Source organism: Nannospalax galili, unplaced genomic scaffold (assembly GCF_000622305.1).
Source record: "Nannospalax galili isolate Female #2095 unplaced genomic scaffold, S.galili_v1.0 scaffold1237, whole genome shotgun sequence".
NCBI classification, from domain to species: Eukaryota; Metazoa; Chordata; class Mammalia; order Rodentia; family Spalacidae; genus Nannospalax; species Nannospalax galili.
The window spans coordinates 38,517-53,797 of NW_008339764.1; the positions used below are offsets into that span (position 1 = coordinate 38,517).

A 15,281-nucleotide genomic window follows, 5' to 3' on the forward strand; every position below is an offset into this window, starting at 1 on the left:
GTATAAACTCAATGAATAGAACAAAACACTCCAGAGGATAGGGAAGCATCATAGGCTTAATACTCAAAACACACCTTAATCAAAATAAAAAGCAAAAAGCACACCCACAAGACAGATGATCTCCTTTCTTGATAATTAGAAAAGAAAATTCTCCCTTTAAAATTGAAAAACATTCCTCCAGTAGGGACATTCTTTATAGAGGTACAGGCACAGCAAAAATACAAGTTATGGTTCAGACACTGAATGGATGATCAGAGTAGTGAATGTTCAGACTAAAATGGCACATTTTGAAAAAAAAAAAAAAAAAACCAGCTACATTCCATTTGTTATTTCAGATTGAAACAATGTGGCAATCATGTTTACTAAATTTGCCCTGCCAGTCTCTTAGGAGGAACATGATGAAGTTCTGGGTAGAGGAGCACAAGAACAGAGGCTCTGGCTGAAGGTCAGACGAAGAGCAGGCCAGCCCCACATTCCTGACATCCACAGAATTCTGAGGCTCAACTGCTACTCAGGCTTCTCTCTCAGAGCTTCACTTGCAGTTGGCTCATTGGCTCCGGACAAGGAATACAGCCCCGCTGCACACTGCCCGGCCTCTAAGGCTTTTCTCAAAACCTTGGTATAAACCCATGACCCCACAACTCTTCCATTCTTCACACCTGCAGAACGGGCACCCCACGGATGAGATCAAGTTCTACCTCCAGTTCCGGAAGTTGCTGGGTCCTCTTGGACTATGGCTGCAGCTGTCCCTAAACCTGTATGACTGAACCTGGATTACAGGAAAAATGTGGAAGAGTTTGAAGATACAGGTACCTGATCCCTAGAGTACTGCAAGCAGAGCTTAATGGGCTGCTCTGTTGAGAGTCCAGAAGCCAAGAATGCCAACAGAAAGGCGGACAGTAAAGACGACTGATAGGTTTCAAAGAGTACAAAGATTCTATTGGAAATTGGACATGAGGTCATTGCATATAATAATCTTGCAATCTATCTGGCTTTGTTCTATTTATTTCCTAAAAATTGTAAGTAAGGCTGAATTCAAAAGTAATGGACATGTTGCCAGGTGTGGTGGCACACGCCTTTAATCCCAGCACTTGGGAGGCAGAGGCAGGCAGATGTCTATGAGTTCAAGGCCAGCGAGATCTACATAATAAGTTCCAGGACAGCTGGGGCTACAGGGAGACCCTGTCTCAAAAAAGACCAAAAAAAAAAAAAGTAATGGAAAAAATGACTTAGCGGAAGAAATTTCAACCAGTGCTGCACTTAACATGTGGCATGGTTACTGCTAGATGTTTTATAAGATTAATTTTAAGAATCAGCAAAAAAAAGTACAAAAAAAATTAAAAAATGTAAAAAAGAATTTGACCAATGTGGAGTTTTTCAAGAAAAGGACCATGAATGTGCTTATAGTTGGGGATAAGATGGTTGTATAATGAAAGATTTTTATACAGTTAAGGAGAGATTATACACTTTGCCCTGAGACCATAGGAAGGATGTCTTGAGTGTGTGATCTCATCCATGGAAAGCTCTAAAGTGTAACGTTGTGAAATACTCTCCAAAGGCTCATGTGCTTGAATACTTGGTCCCCAAATGTTTATTTATTAGTATAAATGTTATAACACAGCCCTGCTTCATGTCCTGTCTCTGTCTCCTGCTGCCACACTTACCATATTCCAGATCCTAGTCAGAGACCCCTTTCTCAAAAAGCAAACAAGGCAGGGCTTGGGAGATGATTCCCAAGGGTGAGGAACTAAATTCAATCCCCAGAGCCCACATAAAGTTGGACACCATAGTGGATGTATGTAATCCCAGTGCTCATAGGGAGAGATGGGAGGCTAAGACAGGAGAATCCCCAGAAATTTGGGGGCAGATAGTCTGGAATATACAGCAGTGAGAAATAAGAGACTCTGTTTCAAGCAAAGTAAAACATGAGACCAATGGCCACGGTTTTCCTATTACCTCCACATGTGTACCATGGCATGTGCACATCCACACTCACACACACACACATAAACATACACACAAAGATAAGAAATCAATGTGGACGGCTCCTGGGCAACAACATCCCAGGTTGACCTCTAGCCTACACACACATGCACACATGCATCTGCACACACACACACACACACACACACACACATGCACTTGTACACACACAGACACACAAAAGCAGCTTATTGATAACAGAGAAATTCTGTCTTCAGTTCAGGTCAATAAAGTGGCTTCTTTAGATCATGTACATACTTGGCATTTGACAGAATTTCTCTCTCAAATGTTTTTCGTCGAAGTGGAAAGCCAGTTTGCCATTTTTCTCGATAGCTGAGGTTACGAAAACTTAACACAGCCCCTTCAGTACATGTCTTCAAGTCACTGGTGCTCGTTCCAGAAGGGACACTGGTGCTTCTTTGTGTCATTGGAACTATGACATGGTCATTATTGGATGACATCTGGAGAGGTTCTGCCTTTCTGTGGAGGAAAAAGCCATAGCAGATTGATGGTCCAGAGAAATGAGATTATAAACACAGATTGACAGCACACTTAAGGATTATTTTAAAATGTGTTGTAACAGATTCCTTTCTAACGAACAGTACACATTGCTGTCATAAGAACTCCAAATGAGAAGTTGGCATAATGGAATACATTGACTCCAACTGGATGTCATTTTCCTAAGAAACAAATGGGCATAAATTAGTAGAGCATAATAATCATTCAAAACACATTAAGCAAGAAAACAGCTGACAGGGCAGATACGTCTTACTTGAGAACATATTAGGACATAACTTAGGTTGACAAGCAGACTTCATTAGCACCAATACCACCACATCTCCTGTTTTTAAAATTTTGGAGTATATGGGCTAGAGAGATGGCTCAGCGGTTAAGAGCACTGACTGCTCTTGCAGAGGACCTGGGTTTGATTCCAAGAACCTACATGGTGTCTAACAACCATCCGTAACTCTAGTTCCAGGGGATTTGTAGCTTTCTTCTGATCTCAGCAGGCATTGCAGGACATGGATGCATTTACACACATGCAAGCAAAACATGCACATAAAATAAAAAGTGATAAATAAAACATTTTTTAAAATAAAATCAAATTTTGGAATATAATATAATAAATAGGCCTTAGACAAGCAGTCAGGGGCAGGTGAATTGTTTCATAATTTATAGTTCTAGACTGTACCTCTCTGTCAGTCATCTTCAACCAGCTATGAAGATAAGCTACAAAACTGCTTTAATGGGTATTTTTTAATTCTAGTAAAATTTAGTTTTAAATATGAAAATGATAAAGGAAATCAAATAAATCATTAATCAGTTTAAAACTTTCAGGGGAAAAAACAATATAAACTTTATAAAAGAAATTTAAAATGTTACAAAATAGCACTTTAAATGTTATTTTCAGACTTGAAATGTAGTTTTATAAGTTCCACCATTGAGATTAATACCATTGTCATTGCCCCAAAGAAACTCTTCTCCCTGGTATTTCACGGTGCAGGTGACCACAGATAAAATTATGTACTATGTATTTTGAAAAGCTAGAAGAAGGGACTTTGAATGCTTTTACCACAAAGAAATGATAAATGTTTAGGGAAATAGATATGTTTAACCTGATTTATACCATGCAATGTATATGTGCATTGAAACATATGCTAATACTACCTCATTAATATGTATGAGTTGTATTTTCATACACATTCCACTTTCAGTGAATAACTAATCTAAGTTTAAAATTTAATGTTTACTAAAGAAGAAACAGAAAGAAAAACACCCCTAACATGAACTCATAAAAACCACTGATCTGTTTTATGTACCTTTCATTTTCAACTTATTCTGAATGTTGTTTTAAAAAGATACAAATCAAGGTTGGAGAGATGGCTTAGAGGATACGAACACTTGCTGTTCTTCCAGAGGACACAAGTTTGATTCCCACCATGCACATGGTGGATAACAACAGTCTATAACTCCAGTTCTAAGGGATCTGACACTGTCTTCTGGCCTCTGGGGGGGGGGGCATTGCATGTATGTGATGCACTTATATACATGCAGGCAAGCATTCACACACATAAAATAAAATAAGGAAGAAAATATTTTTTAAAGATACAAATAAAATAAAACTCCACATGATCATTCTATTTCTATTTCCATAATATTTCCAAGGATTTTTGTCAAAATGATGGTAAGCTATCAGAAAACCAAAAATTTGGGAAAATGATCAAATTAAATCTAAAAAATATTAAGATCAACTATAATTTACGTGTGCACTGTATCTCAAATTTCTTTCTTTCTTTTTCTTTTTTGGTTTGTTTATTTTTTGAGATAAGATCTCATACAGCCCAGACTGGCCTCCCACTCCCAATGTAGCTTAGGCTGACCTTGAACTCCTGATTTTCTTTCCTCATTCTTCCAAGTGTTGTACTAACATTACAGGTGTGTGCCATCATTGCTTTACAGGATCTCACTATGTAGCCCAATTAGGCCTTGAACCCGAGGTAAACTTCAACTTCCTCAGAACTGGGATTGTAAGTGTGCATCGCCACAGTCAGCCCAGATTTTCGTGATCTAATCTGCAACTTGGTCATTAGTTCTCCAGAGGATACTGAGGTGTTCCATTCATAAGTCTGACTCATAGAACAATGGGGGATAAATTCCTTCTGTATTTTCAATTTGCTAGCCATGTAACCTATAGGAATAGTTTAGCTTCTGCAAGTTCATTTCTCACCTGCAAAACCAATTCAGTATTGTGATGGTTAGTGTTAATTTCCACTTGAGAAAATCTGAAATCCCCAAGTGAAGAGGCCTCCAGGCATGTCTGTGAGAGATATTTGGCCTCTGAGGGGTTATGTTGATTAGGTCAATTGACTTAGGAAGAATCATCTTTTTAAAGAATATTTTATTATTTATTTATTATTTTTAATTTATGCATATGAGTGTATTGTCTGCATGTATGCAAATGTACCCCTGTCCTGCAATGCCCACGGATGTCAGAAAAGGGCATCAGATTCCCCAGAACTGGAGTTATGGACAGTTGTTAGCTGCCATGTGGGTGTTCAGAACCAAACCCAGGTCCTCTGCAGGAGCAGCCAGTGCTCTGAACTCCTGAAACATCTCTCCAACCCCAGGAAAAACCATCTTAAAAGTGGGTGGCATAACTCCCTGGGATGGGGTCCTGTGCTGTATAAGAAGAATAATGTAAACTCTGTATGAGTGTTTTGCCTGCATGTATGTAAGTACACCCATGGCATGAGATGCCTGTGGAGGCCAGAAGAGGGAATTGGATTTTCTGGAATTGGAGTTATAGAGGGTTTTTAGCTGCCATGTGTGTGCTGAGAACTTCTGCAACAACAGCCAGTGCTCTTAACTGCTGAACCATTTCTCTAGTCACCTACCTATGATTTAAAGGACCACACTGACTTTGGTCTGGTATAGAAACAGGGCAGGAAGGTAACTGAGAGTACCATAACAATTAGAAAGCCAAGAGAGGGCACTGTCCTGAACCCTTCCTTCACAGTCTTTCAAAGTTCCTGCAAACTTCACTTACCTATGTGTACTTTCATATAACACCAGAAAAAAACTATAAGAACAGAAATAGCAGCAGGTTTCTGATACGCACCTGGGGACCCAGGAACACACTCACCCCACATTGTTCCCTGGAAGTCAAAAGAGACTCAGATGCTGTTTTTGCTATTATAAAAGTACTGAAAGTTCACTTGGATGTACAGATGTCTGTTGGCTTAACCAAGAGCAGGATAAAAAGTGTGTGGCCTCTGGAATAAGATTTTAGATTAGAAGTTTCCCTCTAGGAAAAAAACTTTCTTTTCAAGAATACCAGGAATCAATTTTTTGTAAGTAACAAGAATGACAAAAATCGTGGATAAAGGGAAAAAAATAATGCAGAAAAACACAGAAAACAGCTTGTAACTCCAACTTTCCTGAATAGGGAACCTCAAGCAGCAACCACAGGTAAAACAGGCAGCCTAGTGACCACAGGCAGTCATAGCCACAGAAAACACCCATAGTTCTCATAAGCCTTAACTCTAGCATGGAGATTTGGTGGTACAGTGTCTCTTCCTGCATGGTAGACTAGCACTGGAAATTAATTCTCTGAATCCCTCACTTCTATAAGCATGCTGCTGTAAAAAAACACAGATGGGTAGATTTATGTTTTTCCACTGTTAGAGAAAAATCAATTCACAAACTATAATAATTTTGTTGGCTCACTAACAGGATGATGCCCTTGTGGTAGGCCTCATGGGCAGCGAAGTTCAAGGTGAGCTGGAGATGTGAAGGTGTCAGTTCCAGATCAATGATGTCCTGGACTAGGTGGTTCACAAAGATATAGGGCTCCATAAACTGGTACCAGCAGCCAGCTTTGTGTCTTAGGTGCACTTGGGCACTCAAGAGGTTCTTCAAGGAAAACAGCTCCATGACAATGAAAAGTCAGGATGCTGCAGTGGCACGTCCAGACAGTGCTCTGGAGATTGTGGTCGTCCTGGGTTCACTAGTCATTCTCGGGTCAGCTGTGCATAGGGGCCAGGGTGCCTGTCAGCATCCTGGCCCTGAGCAGGCCAGGAATGTGGCCGCCTTCTGCAGGAAGCCAGGCCAGTGCCAAGTAGCACCACCAGTGTGGGTGCCAGGTAGGCTCCAGCTTTTGTTTTTTAATATATTTTTAAATGTTATTTGTGTGTGTGTGTGTGTGAATGTTTTGCCTGCATGTATGTAAGTGCATCGTGTGTGAAACGTCCATGGAAGTCAGAAGACAGCTTTAGATCCCCTAGAAATGGAGTTACAGATGGTTGTTAGCTGCCATGTGGGTGCTGGGAATCCAACCCTCATCCTCTGCAAGAGCAGCTAGTGCTCTTTACTGTTGAGCCAGCTCCCCAGCTACCTGATTGATAAAATTTTAAAACACAGCAGAAAGCATTATCAGTTGACTATATTAACTGGAAGTTAAAATATCAGGGTTTCAAGACAGGTTAATGAATTATTACAGAGAGTAAAAAAGAAAGAATAAATTATGGTGGTCCCATCTTTCGTGACCTCCAAGATATGGCTGGGGGAATAAACATAAATTTTTAGATTAGAAGAGGGTGCTGAAATGCAGACTAAAAGCACAGAAAATCTATTAGGTGAAATAATAAGAAATGTTTCATAATCTATGAAAAATAAGGACATCTAAGTACAATAAGACTTTAGAACCCCACATAGATATGACAAGAAAACATCCTTTCACCTCATATTCCTGTTAAAATGCTGAGAGTACAAAATAAGAAAAAAATGCTGAATATTACTAGAAAGAAAGGCCAACTTGGGGTTGGAGAGATGGCTCAGTGTTTAAGAGCACAGGCTGTTACTGCAGAGAATCCAGGTTTGCTTCTCAGAACACACATGATGACTACCAACTGTCTGCAGCTCCAATTCCAGGTGAATTTGACACCTTCTTTTGACATCCTAGGGTATTGCATGACACAGGTGCACTTACATACATGCAAGCTATACACTCATACACATAAAATAATAAATAAAAAACTTGAAAAGTGCCAAGTTACTTACAAAGGCAAACCAATAAGAATAACAGTAGATTTCTTAGCAGAAGCACCAATGGCCAGAACATGGAATGATGCATTCCAAGCACTGAAAGAAAATAACTGCTGGCCAATATGACTGCATGCAAAACTGGCCTTTAAAACTGAAGGAGAAAGACCTTCACAATCAGCATAATCACAATCATAGTTTATGAGCACTAAGCCAGCACTAAAGAAGGAATTCCAAGCACAGAGGAAGAATAAAGAAGCCTGTGATCACAGGAGCACAGGAGAAAATAAACCTAACCAGAGGAACAGATGATTGAAAAGTAGCAAAGACTCAAACACTATTAACTCAGTGAGTCGGCAAACTTCTAAGATGAGGGAGAGAGAGAAAAAAAATACAAAGCGATTGAAACCAAAACCAAAAGAGGAAAAAGGAAACCTCACCAAATTAGAGGATTCAGTTTAGTAAACACTTCTTGATACTAACCCTAAATATAAATAGTCTCAGTTGTGAAGTAAAAGATGCACCTTGGCAGGTTGAATTTAAAAGCAAATAAAATAATAATAATAACAATAATAATAATAATAATAATAATAATAATAATAAATCAAGTTAAATGCTTCCTACTCCAAAAGGAAAGAACCAGGGCACAATCAGATCAAAGCAAAACTCGAATGAGCTGTGCAAATAGCTCAGTGTCTGAACAGATGGACAAGTAGTGGGATACGGCTGTGGTGCTGACAACACAGTGGACAGTAGCAGGGATAACAGAGTATAAGGGCTCTAGTGTGGGGAGGGAGGCTATGGGAGGGTGCCATCTGGGAAGTGGGTGTACAGTTGAATGAGATTGTTTGGGATGTTCTGTGTGATACACACACTCACACACACACACACAATCAACAAATTTAAAAAATATATATTTGAGGAGGAAACATGGAAATTTACATCATGTTAATTAGTGGAGGTGATAAACGTTACCACTGAAATCTACCCGATGACTTTATAGACATACACAGGCACCAAGGATCCAAGCCCAACCAATTATGCCTAGTAATAATCAGATAAATACAGATTAGAGACGCATGCACCGACATCACAGCGTTAATAGCAAAAACAATGAGTCTTTCTTGTAAGAAACAGGATATTTTAAAATGAAATGGAAATCTTTTTAAAAGGTTAAAAACTCATTTAATTTTATGTCTTACAGGGCTTATACTGAGTTCAATATTGTATAACTGTATTAATTCAATAGCAAACCTAAAAATTTTATAGCCCTTTTTGAAAGAGCTGTATCTTTGCTCTGGAAACTGTTTTTGAGCATATTAAAGCTGTAATTATATGCTTCTTCTAAAAAAAATATTAAAAAAGAAATCAATTAATAAGTGAGTTTGGTGAATTTCTATGCCGTCAACATGCTATAATCAATTGTATTTCTATACAGAAGCAATAACAAGTAAAAATGAAATAAAAAAGACAAAGTAAAAGGATGGAAAACCGTACTTCTGGCAAACACTCCAAAGCAAGCAGGCGTAGCCATCCGTGTATATGACAAGGCAGATGCCAAGCCAAAGCTAGAAACAATAAAAACCACTATATATTAATAACTGGAACAATCCACCTTAAAGATAAAGTGACTGTAAATATGTATGCAACAAACCCTATCTATCCAAATTTCATAAAGTAAACACATAAGGGGACATTCACAATAAATACAGAACTATATTCTGCACGCGTGTGTTTTAAAGCATCTCAATGTAACAGATTGTATAGGAACATTCTACATTCTACATTCTAACAGTTCTACCATTACAGGAGAAAATAAACTCAGGAAGTACTATAGCTATGCACGTTCTCGGATAAGTTTACAAGCTAGTTATTTTCGTCTTTAACTTTTCTGTATTGTTCAAACCTTTTAAGCATTATTTAAGTATTGAAATAACGGTGGTTAAATTTAAGTTAATTAAGGTAACTATTCACAGAAAAATTACAAAAGGGAGCTGAGTCTCTAGCAAACTACTCAAAATTGGGAGCAAAGCTCACATCATGGGATGAAGAAAAGTGATGGGATTAGAGGGAGCGCCACCACGCCAGATCCACGTTTCATCCACCTGTATCAACTGCACTTACCTTCACATTCGGACAAGACTGTACCAACCCGCCCCAACACCAGACCCTCCACCTGCTGCATCACACCATTTTCTGAAAAGTAAGTGAACTGTCAGTCTGCACTGCACACTCACCTTCAAATGGAGCTGCGAGGTCCAGCGAGGAACCTTCTGATGGGGGATGGCCTCTGCCCGCCCACGGGCGCTCCGCGCTGTGGCACTCTCACCCGCTGCAGGTGAGGACCGCTACCGGGGATGGGTGGCCGCATTCACAGGGGCTCAGGCTGCGGAGCCTCGCGCCCCGGGCTCTGTGGGGACGTCCGCGGGTGGTGCAGACCCTGCGGGCTCTCCCTGGCCCAGACCTTCCTGGAGTCCTCTCCGCGCTGCACAGTGAAGCCTCTTCCCTGGCTGGATGGCTGAGGCGGGAGGGCGCCGGGTGGTGAGTGAGGCGCTGAAGTCTGCCCAAAACGAAAGCAAACTGTTTTGTGTGTTTTTAAGAGATAGGGAAAATAAGCAGAAGGCAAATACATGCTGCACACAGATAGGGGACAAGCACTTCGTGTTTTTCCGGAGAGGGAAGCCAGAAGCTACAGTTTGTTAAGAGCCTCGGTGGTTAATATAATTTAATTCATATTCAATTCTATTATTATTATTATTACTTTGTATTGAATTTTTGCGAATTTCATACAAAATATTTTGATCATATTTAGACCCCCCCATCTGCACCCGATCATATACTCTATCATATACAATTTTCTTTTTGCAACTGAGCTAAGAGATAATCCAGTGTTGCACGTTTGTCAAACCGAGGCAGAAGGATTTTGACTGTCTAGGCACACAGTCAGTAAAATGCTTGCTTTACAAGCATGAGGACCTGAGTTCAGATTTCGAGAAACCCAAGTGAAAAGCCTTGCTCTGGGGAGGGAGGGGCCAGAGGAATCCTGGGACTTCCTGGCCAGCCATTCTAGCAAATTCAGTGAGAGAGGGGTCAAAAATTAGCAGAGTGTGAGTGATGGTAACACCTGTGTCAACCTCCACAAGTATGTACATGCATATGCACATGAGCAAACACACACCCAAAAAGAAAGTACAGACAATCTAACAGCAGCTTGACATGAATTTACAGTGAGAGCATACTTGTATTTGTGCAAGTTGGTTTGCTTTTTTAAAAAAAAAAAACAGAGTACTTCAGAAATGCCGGGGCGGGGGTGGGGGCGGGGGTACACACATGTCTCAGGAAGCTACCTGACAAGAGGTTTGCAAGTTTGAGACTGGCCTATGTTACATAGGGAGTCCTTGTTCAAATTGGGCTATGAAATGAGACCCTGTGTTTCCCCCAATTACCGGCCAAATAAAGAAGGCGGGAGGAGTGGAGGACAGAGGTGGAGGGGGAGACGGGGAGAAGGGGGAGGAGAGACAGAACAGAAAGTAGAAATCCCTCAGAAGCTTCCCTCAAGCTCTAGCCTAGTCATTCTCCTTCCCAAGGTTACCACTGCTCTGACTTCTATATATTACTTTTTATCTACCTTTATTTATTCATTTTTGTGTAGTGGTGCTGATGATTTAACCCAGGGCTTCATGCATGCCTACAGTATACCACCAAGTTACATCCCCAAACTGTGAGGATTTTTAAAATGTGTGTGAACTCTCTGGTCGAATCTCTCTCTCTTGAATCTCTTAGAAGGCTCTCAACAAGATCACCTGGCCTTGCCCACAACCTGAGTGGCATTTAGATACCTTCCTTACCCTTAAATGGCATCTTTCTGTCTCTTTAACATCTCAAACTTGTCTTTCTTTCACACATCACTCTTGTCCTTGTTTAAACACCCAGTTTTCTTTCCTGAAATATTCTTTTTTTTTTTCCATTCATGGGATCATTAGTAATTTATAATACTAAAAACAGATGTAGGCCCTGCTCTTAACTGTGGTGAATGATATGAAAGAGGGTAACTAAGGAAGATTGAGTCCCTATAGACAAGGCCACTCTGACCCCAGAGGCAAAAGTATAAATCAGCCAAATAAAGAGAGAATTGCAAGGATGAAAGTTCTGAAGCAAACAGAAACAAAAACCCACTCAGAACATTCCAGAAATTGATGGAAAGGTGATCAGGGGCCAGATACTCTAGGTTTGCTGGGCTTTGATAAGGTGCTTTGCAATGGGACGCTTGGGCTACTTAAGATTCATTTTAATTTAAGATGACTTTGAATGCCATGTAGACCACACAAAAATGGGGACCACTCACTATGTCTGGGAGGCTAGGATCCCTAGGCACTGCCTCCAGGCACTGTTTCTGAATTTTGATTAATGCATGTCACTCTTCCTTGCATTGGGCATACTGTGATCACTTCATTTTCAAGATACATTTTAAAATATATTTCATTTATTATTTTTATTTTATGTGTATGAATGTATTGCCTGCTTATATGTAAGTACGCCCATGTTGGGCAATGCCCACAGATGTCAGAAGAGGGTGTCAGATCCCTTGGAACTGGAATTATGGATGGATTTAGGCACCATGTGGGTGCTGGGAATGGAACCTGGGTCTCCTACAAGAGCAGCCAGTGCTCTTACCCACTGAGCCATCTCTTCAGCTCCCAAGATGTGATTTAAAACTTATAGATTAGCATGTCTTCATATGGTCTTTGCTAACTTCTTCAGAACTGCCAGTCCTGGTACTTCAACCTCAATAGTTACGATTCTTAAAAAGACCTCTGGTTCCTCAGTTCACTTCCTACAGACCTAATTGCCTTCTGCTAAAGAAAATATTTAACAGTAATTTTAAGGCACAGTAAGGTAGCGTTTAGTCAAGACCACTGTCATAACTGTAGGGACCGCTGCAACTGAGTCTTGCAATGAAGAGAGAAATTTGTCTCAGCTCTGAATACAGCTTGGGCTTATAGAATTGATATCCCAAGACAGGGTGGGCATCAGGGGATGGAAAGTTACTAATGAGAACTATCAAGTATAAGGGAAATTCTGGGTAAGCCAACCTGACAAGATTCTTGGTGTAGACCCAGAGTGGTCAGAAATCACTGGAGGGGTAAATATTATCAAGGTACGTTATACATAAGTATGAACACATTATTAAATCCATTATTTTGAGCAGTTAATACTCATAAAAGAAAGAGGGCCAGCAAAATGACTCAGAAAGTAAACATGTTTGCTCCAAGCCTGAGGACCTGTGTACGGTCCCCAGGACCCACATGGTAGAAGACAAAAACATGCTCCTGCCAGTTTGCAAGTTATCCTCTGACTTACATCATAACATCATAGCACATGCATCATAGATAGATAGATAGATGATAGATAGATAGATAGATAGATAGATAGATAGATGATAGATAGATAGATAGATAGATAGATAGATAGATAGATAGATGAAGGGGAGGGAGGGAGGGAGAAAGGAAGGGAGAGAAAAGATAGAGAGGGGAAACTTAAAAGGAAGGGGGACAAAAAAGAAGTCGTCTGGGGGATGTCAAATGATCAGAAACACATCCAGAAACAATCATTTATCAAGGATGGGATTCTTGCTAAATTGGTTCAGTAAATTCTTTGTTAAGCTGGATTTTACAAGGAAGATTACACATGGGTTAGAAGATTTAGGAGCCTAACTACAGATTAAAAGAGACTCTTTCTCATTCTCACTCTTCTAGATCAGCTCAGGAGCCAGATCCAGGGCTTAGCCCTGCTGCTCAACTGAAATAGCCCCTTCTTAACTGTGCTGCTACTCTGGGCCCACTCACTCACAGGTTCTCACACTATTACAAAGTTCAGACTAGTTCATGCATCTGTCACCCTCACAGGGAGAGAGGAAGATGCTGTGCTGGTGTGTAGAGCTTCTCAGGTCTTGACACCATTGCCATCTCTTGCTCACTGGTGTTCCTTAGTCATTCGCATACCTTTTCCTGACAGTTGATGACAACTAAATGAACTGAAGTCTAATTCTTTAAGTTATATGTAGCCTATGCATTTTTTCTATTTTATTTATTATTTTTATTTTATGTGTATGAATGTATTGTCTGCATGTATATCAGTGTACCCATGTCATGCAATGTCGCAGAGATCAGAAGAGGGCTTCAGATTCCCCTGGAACTGGAGTTAAAGATAGTTCGTAGCCACCATGTGGGTGCTGGGAATCAAACCCGGGTGCTTGCAAGAGCAGTCAGTGCTCTTAACTGCTGAGCCATCTCTCCAGATATATAGATATAGATATAGATATAGATATAGATATAGATATATCCATGATTTAATCTCTACTGAGTCCCTGTGGAATATAGCACAATACAAAACTAACAGAGCAATTAGGTGTCTGTGCAAAGTGACAGCTTGTCCCTTGAGACAAGGTCTGGAATCTGGGACCAAAGCATCTTGGTTCTAATGTCTTTGCACTTAATGTAGTTGTGTTTTTATGGCAATATCATTTATTATTCCCATGGAAAAAAGAACTTTTTAAGCTAAATTGCTAAGTAGCCTGGCTATGAGTGTTTGCCTTGTATCCTTGATGCTTAAATTTTATAATTTATAGCTTGAAAGTGTTGGCTGGTTAGTGGGTTTTGTTTTTCTTTAAGGTGAGTTATTTGCTCTGTGTTTTGGCTTATGTTGCATGAATTTTTTCTGGAGAGGCATGAACAAATGTTTGCTCATCCCAGAGTGAGTACCAAGGATGGACCTAAGAAACAGTTCCACCCAAGTCTAGCTGGATGAACCAATGCATCTAATTGGGATTACTTACAGGAGCGTGAGCGAGAGTTGTGCATTGGAGCGTGGGCAGCCACAGCACCAAAGAAGGGTACCTCCCCCAGCAACTGCCAGCAACTATGTATCCACTGTGTCGCTCAAAGGCCCTCATATGCTGCCTCTGTGCTTCTTTGTTCCCACAAGGGAGGGCTGTCTTGTATGGGTCCCTGTGGCTAATCACAACTGCTGAGAGTTCAAGAGGCAATGTCATACCTGGAGGACACCATTCCACAACAGCTTACAACAAGAGATTGTTGTCCTGGAGACAAGAAGCCCCAAATAAAGAACCTGCCCGGGTACCAGGCTATGCTCTCTCCAAAAGCTATGGAGGAATCTTCCATTTTCCCTCCCTAGTTTCTGGTGGTTGCCAGCAGAACCTTGGCGTGTACATCATCAGATATAAGACTTCAAAACTTGGTCTCTAATACTGTAGTGCCCACCTGTAGCTCAGGGAGACAACCAGCTGTTGTTCTAAAATGATGGATAAATTTGTTTAATCCCCCTATCTAGAAGCCTTTGAGAGGGAACTGACACTGATTCTAAGTACTCCAACAGCTATCAAAATACCTGAAAGCAAATCCTGAATCTATCACTCTAGAGTCCAGCCTTGGAAGACAAAAGAAAAATGAGGAAGAACCCAATAGAGGGATGCTTTTGGAAACCCTTGTCAAGAAATGCCAATGGACTCTCATATGAACTTTTAAAAATTGCCATTCTGGCTCCAAGCCTGCACTACTATCTTCAGGCCTCTTGGTGTAAGTCTATAGCGCAGCTCTCCGCGCCAGGACTCCCTAAGCCACATTCACCCTTCCATACACCCCCCCTCGCCATTCTATACTCTTAGTTTGGGCCCTGCGCCATTCCTAGTCTTGGGGCCCCAGACACCTGGGGAACCAATACTGCTTCCTGACCCTTCT

At 40.6% G+C, this 15,281-nt stretch overlaps 1 pseudogene; it reads right to left on the reverse strand.

Moving 5' to 3' along the window:
• Window positions 1–9,845, reverse strand: part of LOC103735316 — a 43,779-nt pseudogene extending 33,934 nt beyond the window's left edge.
• Between the last annotated feature and the right edge of the window lie 5,436 nt (window positions 9,846–15,281).